This window comes from Loxodonta africana, chromosome 15 (assembly GCF_030014295.1).
Source record: "Loxodonta africana isolate mLoxAfr1 chromosome 15, mLoxAfr1.hap2, whole genome shotgun sequence".
NCBI classification, from domain to species: domain Eukaryota; kingdom Metazoa; phylum Chordata; class Mammalia; order Proboscidea; family Elephantidae; genus Loxodonta; species Loxodonta africana.
This window is the reverse complement of record NC_087356.1, coordinates 41,589,642-41,607,061: the sequence shown is the minus strand read 5'-3', so window position 1 is coordinate 41,607,061 and position 17,420 is coordinate 41,589,642. Positions and strand designations below refer to the sequence as shown.

Genomic DNA, 17,420 nt, shown 5'->3' with positions numbered 1-17,420 from the left:
AATGACAGCAATAAACTCATATCCATCAATCATTATATAAAAAAAAAAAGAATCATTATACTGAATGTAAATGGCTTAAATGCACCCATAAAGAGATGGTGAGTGACAGAATGGATTAAAAAAACAGGATCCATCACTGTCCTGTCTACAAGAGACACCCCTTAGAAACAAAGACATAAATTTATTAAAAATCAAAGGATGGAAAAAAATATACCAAGCAAATAACTACAAAAAAAGAGCCAGAGTGGCAATACTAATCTCAGATAAGATAGACTTTAAAACAAAATCCACCATAAAAGACAAAGAAGGGCACTATATAATGATTAAAGTAATCATCCTTCATGAAGACTTAACCATAATAAACATCTACTCACCCAATGACAAGGCTCCAAAATACAAAAAACAAACTCTTAACAGCACTGAAAAGAGAAATTGACAGTTCCACAATAATAGTAGGAGACTTCAACACACCACTCTCAGTAAAGGACAGAACATCTAGAATGAAACTCAGCAAAGATACAGAAGAGCTAAAGAGCACAGTCAGCCAACTTGACCTCATATACACATATAGAACACTCCACCCAACAGCTGCAAAGTATATATTCTTTTCCAACGCACATGGAACGTTCTCCAGAATAGACCACATCTTAGGCCACAGAGCAACCCTCAAGAAAATCCAAAACATTCAGATAATGCAAAGTATCTTCTCTGACCACAATGCCATCAAAGTAGAAATTAACAACAGGAAGGGTAAGGAAAAAAAAATCAATTACATGGAAACTGAATAACAGCCTACTTAAAAACCACTGGGTAATAGAAGAAGTCAAAGATGGAATCAAAAAGTTCCTAGAATCAAATGAGAATGAAAATACATCATACCAAAACCTTTGGGACACAGCAAAGGCAGTCCTCAGAGGTCAATTTATAGCACTAGATGCACGCATGAAAAAAGAAGAGACAAAATCAAAACATTAGTTACACAACTTGAACAAATAGAAATAGAACAGCAAAAGAAGCCCACAGCCACCAGATGAAAGGAAATAATAAAGACCAGAGCAGAAATAAATGAAATAGAGAATAGAAAAACAATAGAAAGGACCAATAAAACCAAACATTGTTTCTTTGAAAGGATCAACAAAATCGACAAACCGCTGGCCAAGCTGGCAAAAGAAAAACAGGAGAGAATGCAAATAACCCAAATAAGAAATGAAATGGGGGACATTACAACAGACCCAACTGAAATATAAGGATCATAACAGAGTATTATGAAAAACTATACTCCAACAAATTTGAAAACCTAGAGGAAATGGACAAATTTCTAGAGACACACTACCTACCCAAACTAACACAAAATGATGTTGCAAATCTGAACAGACCCATAACAAGAAATTGAAAAGTTTATTTTAAAAAAACTCCCAGCCAAAAAAAGCCCTGGCCCAGATGGCTTTGCTGGAGAATTCTACCAAACATTCAGAGAACAGCTTACACCAGTACTACTCAAACTATTTTAGAACATAGAAAAGGAAGTGATGCTTCCAAATTCATTCTATGAAGCCAGCATAATCCTGATACCAAAACCAGGCAAAGACACCACAAAAAAAAACAACCCATATCTCTCATGAATATGGATGCAAAAATTCTCAACAAAATTTTAGCCAATAGAATTCAGCATCATATCAAAAAAATAATACACCAAGTAGGAGTCATACCAGCTGTGCAAGGATGGTTCAATATTAGAAAGTCCATCAACGTAATCCACCACATAAATAAAAGGAAAGAAAAGAATCACATGATCATCTCAGTCCATGCAGAAAAGGCATTTGACAGAGTCCAACACCCATTCCTGATAAAAAAAAAACTCTCAATAAAATAGGCATAGAAGGGAAATTTCTCAACGTAATAAATGGCACCTATGCAATTTTTTTTTTATGCAAAACCAACGTCTAACATTGTTCTCAATGGAGAGAGGCTGAAAACATTCCTGTTGAGAACAGGAACAAGACAAGGATGCCATTTATTACCATTCCTACTTGACATTGTGTTGGAAGTCTTAGCTAGAGCAATAAGGCAAGAAACAGAAATAAATGGCACCCAAATTGGTAATGAAGAAGTTAAGCTGTCCCTATTTGTGGATGATATGATACTGAGAAGATCCAAAAGACTCCATGAGAAAACTACTGGAACTAATAGAAAGATTCAGCAGAGTAGCAGGATACAAAATAAACATACAAAGATCAGCTGGATCCTATACACCAATAAAGAGAACAATGAAAAGGAAATCAGGAAAACAATACCATTTATAATAGCCCCTAATATCAATATCTATAATAATATCAATATCTATAATAGCTTCTTTAAAGCTAAAGATACAAGGGAAAGATTAGTCCAAAGCACTAATGGACCACATCTACTACGGCCTCCACCGGACTGAGTCCAGTACAACGAGATGGTGCCTGGCTACCACCACTGACTGCTCTGACAGGGATCACAATAGAGGGTCCCAGACAGAGCTGGAAAAAAATGTAGAACAGAAATCTAAACTCAAAAAGAAAGACCAGACTTGCTGGCCTGACAGAGACTGGAGAAACCCTGAGAGTATAGACCCTGCACACCCTTTCAGATCAGTCATGAGGCCACTCCTAAGGTTCACCCTTCAGCCAAAGATTGAACAGGCTCATGGAACAAAACAAGACTAAAGGGGCGCACCAGCCCAGGGGCGGGGACTGGAAAGTAGGAGGGAACAGGAAAGCTGGTAATAGGGAACCTAGGGTTGAGAAGGAAGAGTGCTGACATGTCATGGGGTTGTTAACCAGTGTCATACAACAATGTGTGTACTGTTTGATGAGAAACTAGCTTGTTGTCTAAACCTTCATCTAAAGTTCAATTGAAAAATATAAAAGAGGAGATGGATTGACATAGTGGCTGCATCAGTGGGCTCAAGCATAGCATTGATTTCAAGGATGGCACAGGACCAGGCAGTATTTCGTTTTGTTGTACGTGGGATTGCTATGAGTTGGAATTGACTCCATGGCATTGAGTTTTATGCAACGGTGAATCCATGGAAAATAGCACCTATGGCAAGCACTGAAATTGCACCTCTCAGGACTGTAGCGAGTGTGCGGGGCAACCTCTAAGTTGTGCCCTCCCCAATTTCCATATGTATAGACATTGATAGTGGCGGCTCATCAGCAGAAATGCCTTCCACCTTCTCATCCAGCTGCTTCAGTCAGGTGCCTTTCATGTTTGTCGTGCCTCAGACATCATTCTGCACCTCATCTGGCGCTCCCTTGGACTTGTGCCCCTTAGCTTCCCCCTTGCTGGGCCCATGTCTACTGTGCTTGAGGAAGGACATTTGGCTGTACAGGGTTGACAGAAACTGCTCAGTAGTCCCCTCCTTCAAGTGGCACCCAGGGCTCGTGCCATACCTGCCATACCTTAGATATGCCTCTGGTTTTATGGCTGTTTTTGTGCTACAGCAATAGAGTTGAATAGTTGTGATAGACAGTACATGGCCTACTAGACCTAAAACATTTACTAACTGGCCCTGTACAAAAAACAGTGTGGTGACTTGTGACTTAAACTATAAAAACATTTATTATTTACTTAACAGGAAATCTGGAGATCGGCAGTTCCAGAGTGTAGCTCAGCAGTTCCACAAAATCCGGATGTTGATTTGGCATCTCTGCAATTTTCATGGTCTTCCCCTCATTGTCACAAGATGGCTGCATCAGCTCCAGGCATCACATCCTCACATGATCACATCCAAAGGCAGGAAGCAGCAGAATGACAAGGAAGGCATGCAAGGGCAGTTATTAGCATACTTCTTTAAATTTATCAGAAAGAGAAAAATCTTTTCTAAAATCCACTAAGAAGATATCCTCTCAAGCTCATTGGTCAGCACTGGTTCATAGGTCACGTGACCACCCCTGGCTGCAATGGAGGTGGGTAAGAGAGAAGGTAGGAAGTGGCTGTTGCATAGTCAATGTGAGTGCTGCCACATACCCAAAGATGGCTATGGCTAGATGGTGGATTGGGGCCGTGAAGTGCTGGAGACCAACTGTACTGCACTGCCTGGTGACTGTGCCCATCTCTTTCCTACTCAGCAGTCACTGATGTCACATTGGTACCTTGAGACTGCCCATGGTGGGAGCATTTACACGACACAAATGGGCAAACACTAAGAATCACAGCTTTCTTTTTGAGAGCAGTTTCATCACCACATCACTGATTAGAGGTGATTTTTATTATTTTACTTATACATTTCCGTGTTTTCTATAATAAACGGATTAATTTTATAATCAGAAAAAACAAGTTTCTTTTAAAAGAAGAGGACCACTTAAGCTTAAGGTAAACAGTAGAGTTAAAGAAAAAATGATATTTTGAGTTCAGGCAAATCCAGACCCCAGATCAGAGGTAGCTGCAGAGTCAGCTGGTAACTCAGCCTGCACAGCTAAATCCCCCTTGAGGACCACAGGAGCTAGCCTTCTTAGTTACTAGGGATAGGCGCCGAGGCAGAGACTCCTGGGCCTCTTCTGATTTAGGGCGGGCCCTTTATTAAATAAGAGGAGTGCTGGTGGTGCAGTGGTTAAAGTGCTTGGCTACTAACCGAAAGAAAAGGTAGGCGGTTTGAACCCACCAGTTGCTCTGCGGGAGAAAGGTATGGCAGTCTGCTTCCATACAGATTACAGCCTTGGAAGCCCTGTGGGGCAGTTCTCCTCTGTTCTATAGGGTTGCTATGAGTTGGAATCCACTTGATGGCAGCGGGTTTGGTTTTGGTTTTTATTAAACAATAAAGAATGCCAGATCAGGATTAGAAAATTGTGATATATTTTAAATGTTCACCTGTAACCAACTAATGCTTTAACATAAAAGAGTGCATAAAAAAAATTTTTTTTAAGTGCAATAAAATATAGTACTTTTCGCAGAATTTTTAATGAAATATGAATCCATTGTGCATTACGGCAGTGGGGCCGGTCAATAGGACACAAGTTCAAATCTGACTGATAAATGTCTTTTTCTCATTCCTCTCTGGGTCTCTTTGTCACTGTATGTATAATCCTATCTAGAGAAAACATCAAGAGTCCAGAGACCTGTTGTGAAAGTGAAGCCCAAGCCCGGCTGCCCTCCTGCCCTGACTCTGTACCCCCCTCCATTATAGGTCCCGGATGGAAGCCTTTTGGGACCTGAGAGAGAACACAGTCTGTTTGAGAATCTGGTCAGAATGACCCCTCCTGAAAATGTATTTTGGTTTCATGGATGGACAGAAATGTCCCCAAATGTCCAATTCTCAGTTTTTTGCTCTTTTCTCTTTCCATGTTATTGGAGATCTCCTCTACTTTCTAGATTCAGCAATTACATCTCTACGGATGTCCCTAAAATCCTTGCCATACAGATATGGCCTACTCAGCCTAAAATATTTGCTAAGAGACCCTTTACAAAAAAGTGTGGTGACCTGTGACTTAAACCGACAAAATATTTGCTATTTACTTAAGAAATCTGGAGATGGGCAGTTCCAGAGTGTAGTTAAGCAGTTCTACAAAGTCCAAGTGTTGAAAAGCACATGCAATTCTCATGGTCTTCACCTCATACTTAAAAGACAGCTGCATCGATGACATCTCATGTGAATTCTCTCCTAAACTCTTAAGGGACACTTGCCTGAGGGACAGTTCCGCTTCCATGTCTGACCAAAGTTGACCCCAAAGCTCAATGCTTCAGAATGACTCACCACTCTTCCATCTCCCAGACTTGAAACCTAGAATGATTTTCAACTTCTACCCGTACCTTGATGTAGATACCTAGTTAGTTACCGTGTCATAGTCACCCACTGTTGGTGATGGCTTTCACAGTCACCCGTTGATTCTGGCTGTAAGCTGGCAGTGAGTGTACAACCATCACACAGATTGGGCAGAATGGAACCCCACCAGGAAGAGGCCAGTGTCTGCTGTACAGAAGTCTGTTACAGACATCAAAACTAGTCAGTTTTGGGGCCAACTGGAGCAATGAGAAGGGATGGGGAGCTTGTGCTCAAGGTCAATGCCAGATTCCCAGGGTAAGATGGGATCAAACAGCAGGGCAAGCATGAAAATCGAAGATACGAGCCAAGTGCAGACCTCAGGTCTGAATTGGTAGGGGCTGATGAGGGGCTCCATTCATCCTTGCAGCAACCCATTAGCTAGATGGTGACATTTGGCATTTGTTCAGTGCCTTTGGTTTTTGTTTTGTTTCATGTGATACTTTTAGCAATCCAGTGAAGTGGTCAGAGCCATATCTGGCGATGAGAAAACTGGGGCCAAGAGAGATCAAACTGACTACCCGAAGTCACCCAAGTCCTCATTAGTCAAATTGCGGCCCATCAGTATCAGCTGGTAGCTTGCTAGGAATGTAGGATCTTTGGCCCATCCCAGGCCCACTGGACCAGAATCTGCATTTTAACAAGAATCCCAGGAGATTCATGGACACATTAAAGCTGCTCTAGATGGTTGGCAGCTCAAACCCACCCAGTGGCACCACAGAAGAAAATGCCTAGCCATCTGCTTCCGTTAAGATTACAGCCAAGAGGCCCCAGATAAATAAGGCATTACTGAAAAAGAAGAACAAAGTGGGAGGCCTCACTCTACCTGTTAGAACCTATTATATTGCCACAGTAGTCAAAACAGCCTGGTACTGGTATAACAACAGGTACATAGACCAATGGAACAGAATTGAGAATCCAGACATAGATCCACCCACATATGAGCAATTGATATCTGACAAAGGCCCCAAAACAGTTAAATGGGGAAAAGACAGTCTTTTTAACATATGGTGCTGGCATAACTGGATATCCATCTCCAAAAAAATGAAACAAGACCCATACCTCCATGCACAAAAGCAAGCTCAAAATGGATCAAAGACCTAAATATAAAATCTAAAACAATGAAGATCATGGAAGAAAAAATAGGGACAATGTTAGGAGCCTTAATACATGGCATAAACAGTATACAAAACATTAAGAATGCAGAAGAAAAACTAGATAACTGGGAGTTCCTAAAAATCAAACACCTATGCTCATCCAAAGACTTCACCAGAAGAGTAAAAAGACTAGCTACAGACTGGGAAAAAGTTTTTAGCTATGACATTTCTGATCAGCGCCTGATCTCTAAAATCTACATGATACTGCAAAAACTCAACTACAAAAAGACAACCCAATTAAAAAATGGGCAAAAGATATGAACAGACACTTCACTAAAGAAGACATTCAGGTAGCTAACAGATACATGAGGAAATGCTCACAATCATTAGCCATTAGAGAAATGCAAATTAAAAGTACAATGAGATTCCATCTCACTCCAACAAGGCTGGCATTAATTTTTTTTTTTTTTTTTTGGAGTCCACAACATTTATTTTCTCCCAAGGTTTACAATTATGGGGCAGAGGGAAGAAGGCTGAAGGCAAAGGTGGAAGTTACTTTGCAGGTCATGAGTCAGATGGGGAAATAAAGGGTCATGCCTCTCCTACAGGAATGCTGAAACCTGAAAGGATCCCTGAGGACATGTGGTGCACACTGGGGCCCCTGTAGCATTTGCCACTGAAGAGATGCTTGAACAATGACAGCCAAGCAGGCAGAGTGGGGAAGAGTGAACCAGCAAGTACACTCAGCCCAGTGTTGTCTGTGAGTTGTCCTTGCTTGGCTCTGAACCAGTCATCTTCTTTGAGAGGTGCCCACCTTGGAAAATCTGAGTGGTCCTTTATAGCAGTGGTTCTTAAAAGTTAGGAGTTTTTGGGTGGTCCAAACAGTCAACTCGCTTGGTGGCTAACTGAAAGTTTGGCAGTTGGAGTCCTTCCAGAGGCTCCTCAGGAGACAGTTCTGGTGATCTACATCTGAAATATCACCCATGGGGTCACCATGAGTTGGAATCAACTCAGCAGCAATGGGTTTGGTTCTTAAAAGTTAAGCACGTACCAGAATCTCCCAGAGGGCTTGTTCAAACACACATTTCTGGGCCCCATTCCTAAAGGGCTGGCATTAATTAAAAAAACACAAAATAAATGTTGGAGAGGTTGTGGAGAAACTGGAACACTTATACACTGCTGGTGGGAATGTAAAATGGCGCAACCACTTTGGAAATCAATTCAGTGCTTCCTTAAAAAGCTAGAAATAGAACTACCATATGATCCAGCAATCCCACTCCTTGGAATATATCCTAGAGAAATAAGAACCTTTACATGAACAGATACACGCACACCCATGTTCACTGCAGCACTGTTTACAATAGCAAAAAGATGGAAGCAACCAAGGTGCCCATGAATGGATGAATGGGTAAATAAATTATGGTACATTCACACAATGGAATGCTACGCATCGATAAAAAACAGTTATGAATCAGTGAAACATTTCACAACATGGAGGAATCTGGAAGGCATCTGGCTGAGTGAAATTAGTAAGCTGCAAAAGGACAAATATTGTATAAAACCACTATTATAAGAACTCAAGGAATAGTTTAAACTGAGAAGAAAATATTCTTTGATGGTTACGAGTGGGGAGGGAGGGAGAAGGGTATTCACTAATTAGTAGATAAGAACTACTTTAGGTGAAGGGAAAGACAACACACAATACAGGAGAGGGCAGCACAACTGGACTAAACCAAAAGCAGAGAAGTTTCCTGAATAAACTGAATGCTTGGAAGGCCAGCATAGCAGGGGCGGGGGTTTGGGGACCATGGTTTCAGGGGACATCTAAGTCCATTGGCATAATGAAATCTATTAAGAAAACATTCTGCATCCCACTTTGGAGAGTGGCATCTGGGGTCTTAAATGCTAGCAAGCGGCCACCTAAGATGCATCAATTGGTCTCAACCCACCTGGATCAAAGGAGAATGAAGAACACCAAGGACACAAGGTAATTATGAGCCCAAGATACAGAAAGGACCATATAAACCAGAGACTACATCAGCCTGAGACAAGAACTAGATGGTGCCTGGCCACAACCGATGACTGCCCTGACAGGGAACATAACAGAGAACCCCTGAGGGGGCAGGAGAGCAGTGGCACGCAGACCCCAAATTCTCATAAAAAGACCAGACTTAATGGTCTGACTGAGACTAGAAGGACCTCGGAAGTCATGGTCCCCAGACCTTCTGTTAGCCCAAGACAGGAACCATTCCCAAAGCCAACTCTCAGACAGGGATTGGACTGGACAATGGGATAGAAAAAGATGCTGATGAAGAATGAGCTTCTTAGATCAAGTAGACACTTGAGACTATGTTGGCATCTCCTATCTGGAGGGGAGATGAGAGGGCAGAGGGGGTTAGAAGCTGGCAGAATGGACACGAAAAGAGAGAGTGGAGGGAAGGAGCGGGCTGTCTCATTAGGGGGAAAGTGATTAGGAGTATGTAAAAAAAAAAAAGCATATATAAATTTTGTGTGACTGACTGACTTGATTTGTAAACTTTCACTTAAAGCACAAAAAAAAAAAAAAAGATTACAGCCAAAAAACCACATGGAGGAGTTCTACTGTGCAGCACATGGGGTCACCATGAGTCAGAATCGACTTGATGACAGCTGAGACAGAGCCACCACAGTGTTGTATTAAAAAATTGTTTCCTTTGCTGGGCTCCACTCCACCCAGCTTTGCATTTGAATCCTGCTTTTGCTTGGAGGTTATATGTAAACACCATTGCGCCTGCATAATATGTTTAAGAATGTTGCTGACATAACTTGTATGAACTCCCTACTTGTAAACCCCTTTAAATGTTACTTGCCTGCCCATCCTTGGTGAGCAGTCTTGGCAGCAACAGCTCCCTATGACTCCTTTCCTTGTACAACGAAATAAAGGTACCTTTCTTGTTCTCCCACCCTGGTCTCTTTTCTATTGCCCAACACGTCATGCGGAGTGAAAACCTGGGGTTTCCACCCAGTAACACAACCAACAATGACAGGTAGCTATTGGAGGAGTCTGTACTAGAAACCAGCCTCACATGGCTAAGTAAAAAAAAAAAATTTTTTTTTTTTTTCTAAGTCTGCCCTAGTCAACAACAGTTGATAACCCAAGGTTACCCGCAACTCTCAGAGTCAAGCTCAGCCATTGGCAGAGAGTAAAGCTGACTGACAAAGTAATTGGTATTGGATGAAGAGAGAAGAGTGGAAAAGGCAAGTCAAGTCAAAAAACTTTTATGAAGCTTCGGCTCTGTGCCCATGGCTGTGGCTCCAGGCATAGCAAGAACCCCCCTGGAGCTGACAATGCTGTTAGGGAGCAATACATGGGAAACCATTCAGGAAGATTCCAGCCCAGCACATGGAGGCCAGCTAAGTGGTGTGGCATGAAAAATTAGTGCTGAAGGGCACTAGTCCATAGGGAGTAGAGGGCTTTCCTGAGTGGAGGCAGAAGGACAGCAGGAGGAGGTAAGTAGACCTGGGGTGTGGTGGGCCCTAGAGGCCAGGCAAGTGAGTGCAGAGTCACTGGAGGGTCCTGACTGAAGTGCCCTGTGTTCCTTTCTCACCCTTCCGTTTCCCTCACCAGTTTCTCCTCAGAGAGCCATCTGACACTCAGCCTCAGGACACTGCAGTTTACAGAGCTGCCCTGAGCTAACTCTCAGCATCCATGATTGAGCACCCCAGATACCTTTATCCTCTTTCTGGGTCTCGGTAATGCCACCACTTTTGTCCCAGTTACACAGTCATTCACCTTGAGAGTGATCTCCTCCCTTTCCTAAGACCTCTACATTCAGTTCTATTGCTTCTGCCTCTGAATTATCTCTGATGATAAGAACGCTTTATTCCTGAGTAGTCTCCCTTCCTACGATGTCTCCAGCCCACGCTCAAGAATCTTTGGAAGCTTCCTTTGTTGAGTCCAAATTCCTCAGACTCAGCTATTGTTCATAGCTCTCCACACTTGCCTCCAATCTTATCTCACTTTTCCCCAGTGTTCTTGTCAAGACAGCCACCTCCCTCTCCCATTCCTCAGATAGTCCTTGTCCATTCCTGCTTGTCTGTCTTGCATCTATCCAAAGCCTGCCCAGCTTTCAATATCCATTACACACCTTCTCTTCTCTTGTGTTGGGATTAGAACCAAATACTTGTGACTAGTGACCCAGATTATAATATCTATTATGTACAAATGTCATTAAAAAAAAAAAAAGACTGAAATAAAATAACAACATACTAACCATGGTGTCCTCTGGATTCTGGGTGCCTGGTAACTTTTTTTCTTTCTACTTTTTTTTTTAGATTTTCCTATTTTCTAGGTTGAGCATGTATTGTGTTATAATTATACAAAGAACATAAACTTCATTGTGTTTTCTAGAGAATGGATTGAAGCTAGTGAAAGGCTGAAGGACAGGGTACTATTTAGGTATGTGGCTGTTGGGGGAGTCTGGGGTGGGAGGGATAGGGGCTCTGACTACTGTTGATTTTTGGAAGGAAGAGGAAGGATTGAGGGTGGAAAAAACAGTGGTTACATGCCACGATTAATTCAGACCCGGGTTTGAATCCCAGCTTTACTGCTTTCTGTCTGACCTTGGGCTAATTTCTCCTCCAGAAGATGATGGTAACCACACTACTGAACTCACAGGGTTGGGTAAGGACTAAGGGATAATGCATCTTTCCGGCTTAGCCTAGGGCTTGACGAATCATATGTGTTCAATAAACATGAAACCTTGTTGTTGCTATTGCTAGTATCATTGACAGACTGAATCCAGTCTATGAGGGGGTGATTCTGTTAGCACTTTATCAACAATTTCCCTGGAGGAATGGTACCATTATGGCTATATTAAAGAATGAAGAAAAGATTGAAATTGTTAAGGATTTCATTTTACTTGGATTCACAATCAACGCCCATGGAAGCAGCAGTCAAGAAATCAAACGGCTCATTGCATTGGGTAAATCTGCTGCAAAAGACTTCTTTAAAGTGCTAAAGAGCAAAGATGTCACCTTAAAGACTGAGGTGTGCCTGACCCAAACCATGGTATTTTCAATAGCCTCATATGCATGTGAAAATGAATAAGGAAGACAGAAGAAGAATTGACGCCTTTAATTACGGTGTTGGCGAAGAATATTGAATATATCATGGACTGCCAGAAGAATCTGTTTTGGAGGAAGTACCGCTAGAAGAAACTGTTTTGGAAGAAATACAGCCAGAATGCTCCTTAGAAGCAAGGATGGCGAGACTTTGTCTTACATACTTTGGACATGTTATTAGGAGGGACCAGTCCCTGGAGAAGGACATCATGCTTGGTAAAGGGTCATCGAAAAAGAGGAAGACCCTTAACGAGATGGATTGATATAGTGGCTGCAACAATGGGCTCAAGCATAACGATGATTGTGAGGATGGCGCAGGACCAGGCAGTGTTTCGTTCTGTTGTATACTGGGTCGCTATGAGTCGGAACCAACTCGATGGCACCTAACAACGAAAGGCCGCCAATTTTCAATGATCAATGGTTGAACAAACCAATTCCATCCAGTTTAATGCAAGGGTCACCTCCTCTCCCCAGTTAGGCTCACCCTGACCTCACATAGCCACCCGTGGTGGAAACTGAAAGGGAACAAGGCATGGAAGAGGGGAAAGGGAGGAGCAGGACATGACCGGAGGCCAAAATTGGAATTCCAAGCAGACAGGTGCCATCTAAGATTCCACAATAGATCTTTGCTCCCTGGGGAACCTGGTGAAAGCCAGGTGAGATTCTGGCCCCAGACCTGGTGCTCTGACCCACTAGGATGGTGATGTCTCCAAATGATGAAATGGGAGAGTGAGTCAGCTGTTTAAGCAGACGAGTTCTTTTGTAAGTATATTAACTTTCAGGTGGTAGCAAAACACTTGAGGGGAGCTTCCAGATTCCTTCTCTTTGACCCACTTGCACCTTAGACTTGCCATTCCCTAGCCCTTCTCTATACTTGGGAACCCCCCTGTCTGATTCCAGCCCCACCCCCAACTTCCACCTGCTCTTCTCCCTTCAGCAGCAAGGCCTTCCAGATCCTCTCAAGTCAGCAGCCCCTTCTGATTCACGACCAGTCTACCAGATCCTGCCTCCCCATGGTTCCCTGTTTCAATGATGTCCACACACACCCCCTAGAACTGACCCTGAACTCACAAACAGGCACAGCAGCTACTTTCTATTCTCTGAGACAAATAAAAAAGTCTCTCCTTTGTTCCTGCTGGATCACCAAACAGGCACAATTCCTACCCTCTAAAGTCACTCTCCCTTCTTCTTATGTTTTCTGAGAACCTAAAGGCTCTGGGCACTCTGTGGCATTTAGAGAGAGCCCATCTTTACTGAAGTTAACCTTTGTACAAAACACAGAATGGGAGGGTAGACCAGAGTTCACCCCAGAAGAAAAACAAGGATTACTGAACGACGTTGGGGGAAGGATTGGGAGAAGGAGGCTATCACAAAGGAAGTCACCTCTTGGGCTGGAGATCTGTGTACTTTGCGTTTCACGAGGGTCCATCTCTTTTGTCATTCAGTTGTAATTTGCAACACTCTGTACAGTTCATGGATAAAGAACAGAATGTTTTGCCACAGAATGATTCCACCCCTGGAGTCCAACCCACGGCCTTGGCCCAGACCGGGGCACTAACTAAGCCAACCGTGCAGATAAGAGCTAATGAGGCACAGGATCTGAGTGCCGGTGTGTTTGGTGGTCAGGGATGCACATGGACCCAGATAGCAAACCTCAGGGTTTCCTGATGCCCCTGGCAGAACGGCAGACCCTGTGCCTCTCTGGCTTGATTCATCCAGTATCCTTGACCACTGCTGAGGGGCTGCTCAGGGGCCCAGCTCAGAGCCCAGCTCTGAGGGGGTGACAGAAAAAGAGTCCTTGACACTGCCCTTGAGATGCCCCTCGCCTTGTTGCAGCAATGAGATATTTAAGAGCTCAAGGTCATTTACAAGGCAGAGAGAAGATATTAGGATGGATATTACAATCACATAATATAAATTTCATTTTAATACCAATTGATTCTAATATTCAATAGGATACTAGGATGGGAAAACTGGGGTACCCCAGCTAGCTGTGTGACCTTGAGGGATCCTTAACATCCTGGCTCCTCAGATTCCTTTTGGAAGAAATGAGACCAGTTCCATCTGTCCTTCACTTCTGCCTTGGGCATCCACTGAAGTAAGAGGTGAAGGGGGGAGAACTGGAATGTGGGCCTCTTGGGGGAAGGGTTTCTTCTCTCCTGGTCATTCCCAAGGAATGTTCCATGGGGAATGTGTCCTTCCTCATTCCTAGGTTAAAAGTTAAGCAAGATGTGACCTTGTGAGCTCAGATAATCGAAAATCCAGCAGTTAATCTAGGCTGTCTCTGGAAAGATACACAAACTGCTTGCCTCTGGGGAGGAGAATGGGGGCAGCTGAGTGGCAGGTGTGGGAGGGGGACTTGCTTTTCTTTGTATTATATTCTTTTATCCCTTTTCGGTTTAATACCATGTGGTGGTAATGTCCGATAAAATATATATATATCTATAATTCAAACTTAAAAGTGATTCCAAGAGGACTTTATGATGAGCGAAATGTCAGACACAAAAGGACAAATACTATATGCTATATCTTATATGAAATAAGCAAATATATAGAAACCGTGAGAAATTAGTGGTTACCCGGGCCTGGAAGGAGGGGAAAGTGGGTTTTTTGCTTAGAGTGCCTTGAATGTATGGTGTGCATTAGTGGTGGTGGGATAATTGGACGAAAGATAGCAAGAAAGGTTACACAATTTGAAGAATGTAGTTAATGTCACTGAAGTGTACGTGTAGGAATTGATGAAATGTGTTTTGTTGTATGTATATCACTATAATGAAAAAAAAAAAAAGGGATTCCAGTGGTCTAGGGGTTGGTTCAGGATTGGGGGCAGAGCCCAGAGCAAGCTTTGCATCAGTCTTTCCCTTTAGGTGCCCCTTCCCTGACCATGAGACCTTGGTGGCATAGTGGTTAAGAGCTATGGCTGCTAACTAAAAAGTTGGCAGTTTGAATCCACCAGGCACTACTTAGAAACCCTATGGGGCAGTTCTACTCTGTCTTGTAGGGTCGCTATGAGTCGGAATCTACTTAACGGCAATGGGTTTTTTTTTTTTTCTTTTTCCACTAACCATGAAGTGTTCATGAAAGGATATGACAGTAGGCAAAAAGGCGTGGAGTGTCTAGTAGGCCTGGCCTTGTGTGGCTGCCTGGAGCTGGGTCTTCTTGATCCTGCATCTTTTCAATGAGAAGGCATACACCTGCCTCCCTCCTGCCTGCAGCCCCACCACAGGCCACCCTGCCGGGCCCGAGTGCCAGAGCTGGGGAGGGGCAGTGTAACTGGTACGAGCTGTTTCCTGCAGCATAGAACACTGTGTGCTCACCTGCCTATGAGCCTGGGCAGCTTGAGCTCACCAGCCTCTGAAGCTGTAGGAGCTCCAAGAGCTGCTGAGAGGTAGAGTAGGGCAGACTAGAAGTGCCTCATTCAACCCCAATATCAACAGGGAGACCAGTGATGGCACCGCCACTGCATCAGTGCTGGAGGGGCTGGCCCTGAAGCCTACCTCCGCCTCAGCAGCAGCCCCAGCCCAGCTGCTGTTAGCCTTAGCTCAGCTTGGCCCATGAGCCTTTGCCTCAGCTGTGGTACCAAGGCTGGGAGCTACAACTCCAGTGCCCTGATGCCTTCCCCATGGCTCTCCATGCTCCCAGAACACCTCTACCCTCCCCGGGCAGGCTGGCCTGGTATGCCTCTATCCCAAGTCCATAAGTTCTAGTCTCCCAGCCTCCTCTACCCAGTCCCCATTCCCCGTGAGAAACGCTCCTCTCTGTTCCTCTGTCTAAATAGGGTCTCTAGCAAGACGAAGCTGTGGCTGGAAGCCTGCTTCCTGCTCAGTTACATGCTGATGGGTAGGACTAAGGCTTGGGAGGAAGTAGGAAGACTCAGTGGATGTGACTCCTGATTCTGCCACTTAAACCCTCTGGGCCTCAGCTTCTTCATCTAGGGCCTCCTTATGTCAGAGCATTGTCACTCAGATCATTTGACACACTAATGAGTCACAGAAGCACTTTGTAAAATGAGACACACGTGGTACGTGGCATATTGCCATGACATGTTATTATTGAGCCCTTGATTTATGGATGATGAAGGGATGCTGGCCCTGAGCTAATGAGGGGCCTAGAGAAGGTTGCAGGGCCCTGGGATTCCTACCTTGAATCTAGGGGTCAAAAGTGAGGGGAGAGGCAAGTGGAGAAAAGCCTACCCTTCTGGTGGAACAGAGGGTCAATACACTTCTCCAGGGGCTATCTGACCTCTCTCTGAAGAAGAAGTCTGAAGATCTCTGAAGGGCTGTTGTTGACAGAGCCTGAAGGCCAAGGGCTGCCCAGGCTCTCCATTTCCACTGGACAGGTCCCTTGGAGGATTTGCTCTGGGTCTCAGCACAGTGCTCAGGCTGCCATGCAAGGAATGCGGGCTGGCTCAGCACTGCCCCTAGCCCCCAGCAGTGCCTCCTCCCAGACCCTTAGATGGGCCTGCCCTGCTTCTTGAAGGAAAGGGGCTGCGGACCTAGGAGGGCCAAAGCAGAGGGGGTGAATGAGTATGTTTGCAAGGGCAAGGCTGGGTGCCAGAGGCTTTATGTGCCCCGGATAGGCTGAGCTCACCCACTGCTGGCTTTGCATCAGCTGTAGTGCTGGCTGCCAGGCCCTGGGAAGTAGGAATGAATTCCCAGGAGCCTCTGGGCCTTGCCTCTTGCTCTCAGGGAGTGGGTAGGGAGGAGGAGCGGGCAAACCTGGGGCTCCCCAGCCCTCCATTTCCTGGTCACTCAGCTGCTCTAGCTCCCAGGTTTCCAGGCAATGAAGGCCTGAGTGATCAAGGGCAGGCACAGCTGGAGGGCTCAGGGAGTTATGAAGCCTGCCCAAGGCCACCCTGCAGGAAGTCTTCCTAGAGTTGGTGGCAGTTCCAGTTAGATTTGGAGACCTTGGCCCCTAACATCATGGCTTTAAAGATTACCCTCCGCCAACTACTGCAGGTGGTACACACAGGGGCCTTTCATCCAATACTTGATTCAGTCATGTTTCATCTCAGGGTTGAATGTGACAAGAGGTAACAGAGGGCTCCAGATTGTGCTGGGGTCCAGTCTCAGTATTTGCAATTTATGGCATCCATGAGGGATGCCCGTGCCTGTGCCTCCTCTGAAGCCCGTAACACATTCTGTCCCTGAACCTACTTGGGGTGCAAAAGTACTTGGGTGGTGGGGCGCAAAAATCTATTCTCAGTGTGAACGTAATGGCAGCTTGTCTTTTATGTCCCCTCTCCAAGGGATGTTGAGCTTAGGGGCTAAGATTTGGGCGGCGAGGGCCCCTCTTTGGAAAAAACAATCAGACCTGTTGCCATCGAGTCGATTCTGACTCATAGCAACCCTAAAGGACAGAGTAGAACTGCCCCATAGAGTTTCCAAGGAGCGCCTGTGGATTCGAACTGCCAACCTTTTGGTTAGCAG

At 44.5% G+C, this 17,420-nt stretch overlaps 1 long non-coding RNA gene across 1 annotated transcript in view; it reads left to right on the top strand.

Moving 5' to 3' along the window:
• Positions 1-9,989, top strand: part of LOC111747779 (uncharacterized) — a 100,481-nt gene extending 90,492 nt beyond the window's left edge. Inside the window, exon 6 of the long non-coding RNA XR_002783736.2 lies at positions 3,611-9,989. This is a non-coding gene — a long non-coding RNA (uncharacterized LOC111747779). The remainder of the gene's footprint in view (positions 1-3,610) is intronic.
• Positions 9,990-17,420: the final 7,431 nt, after the last annotated feature.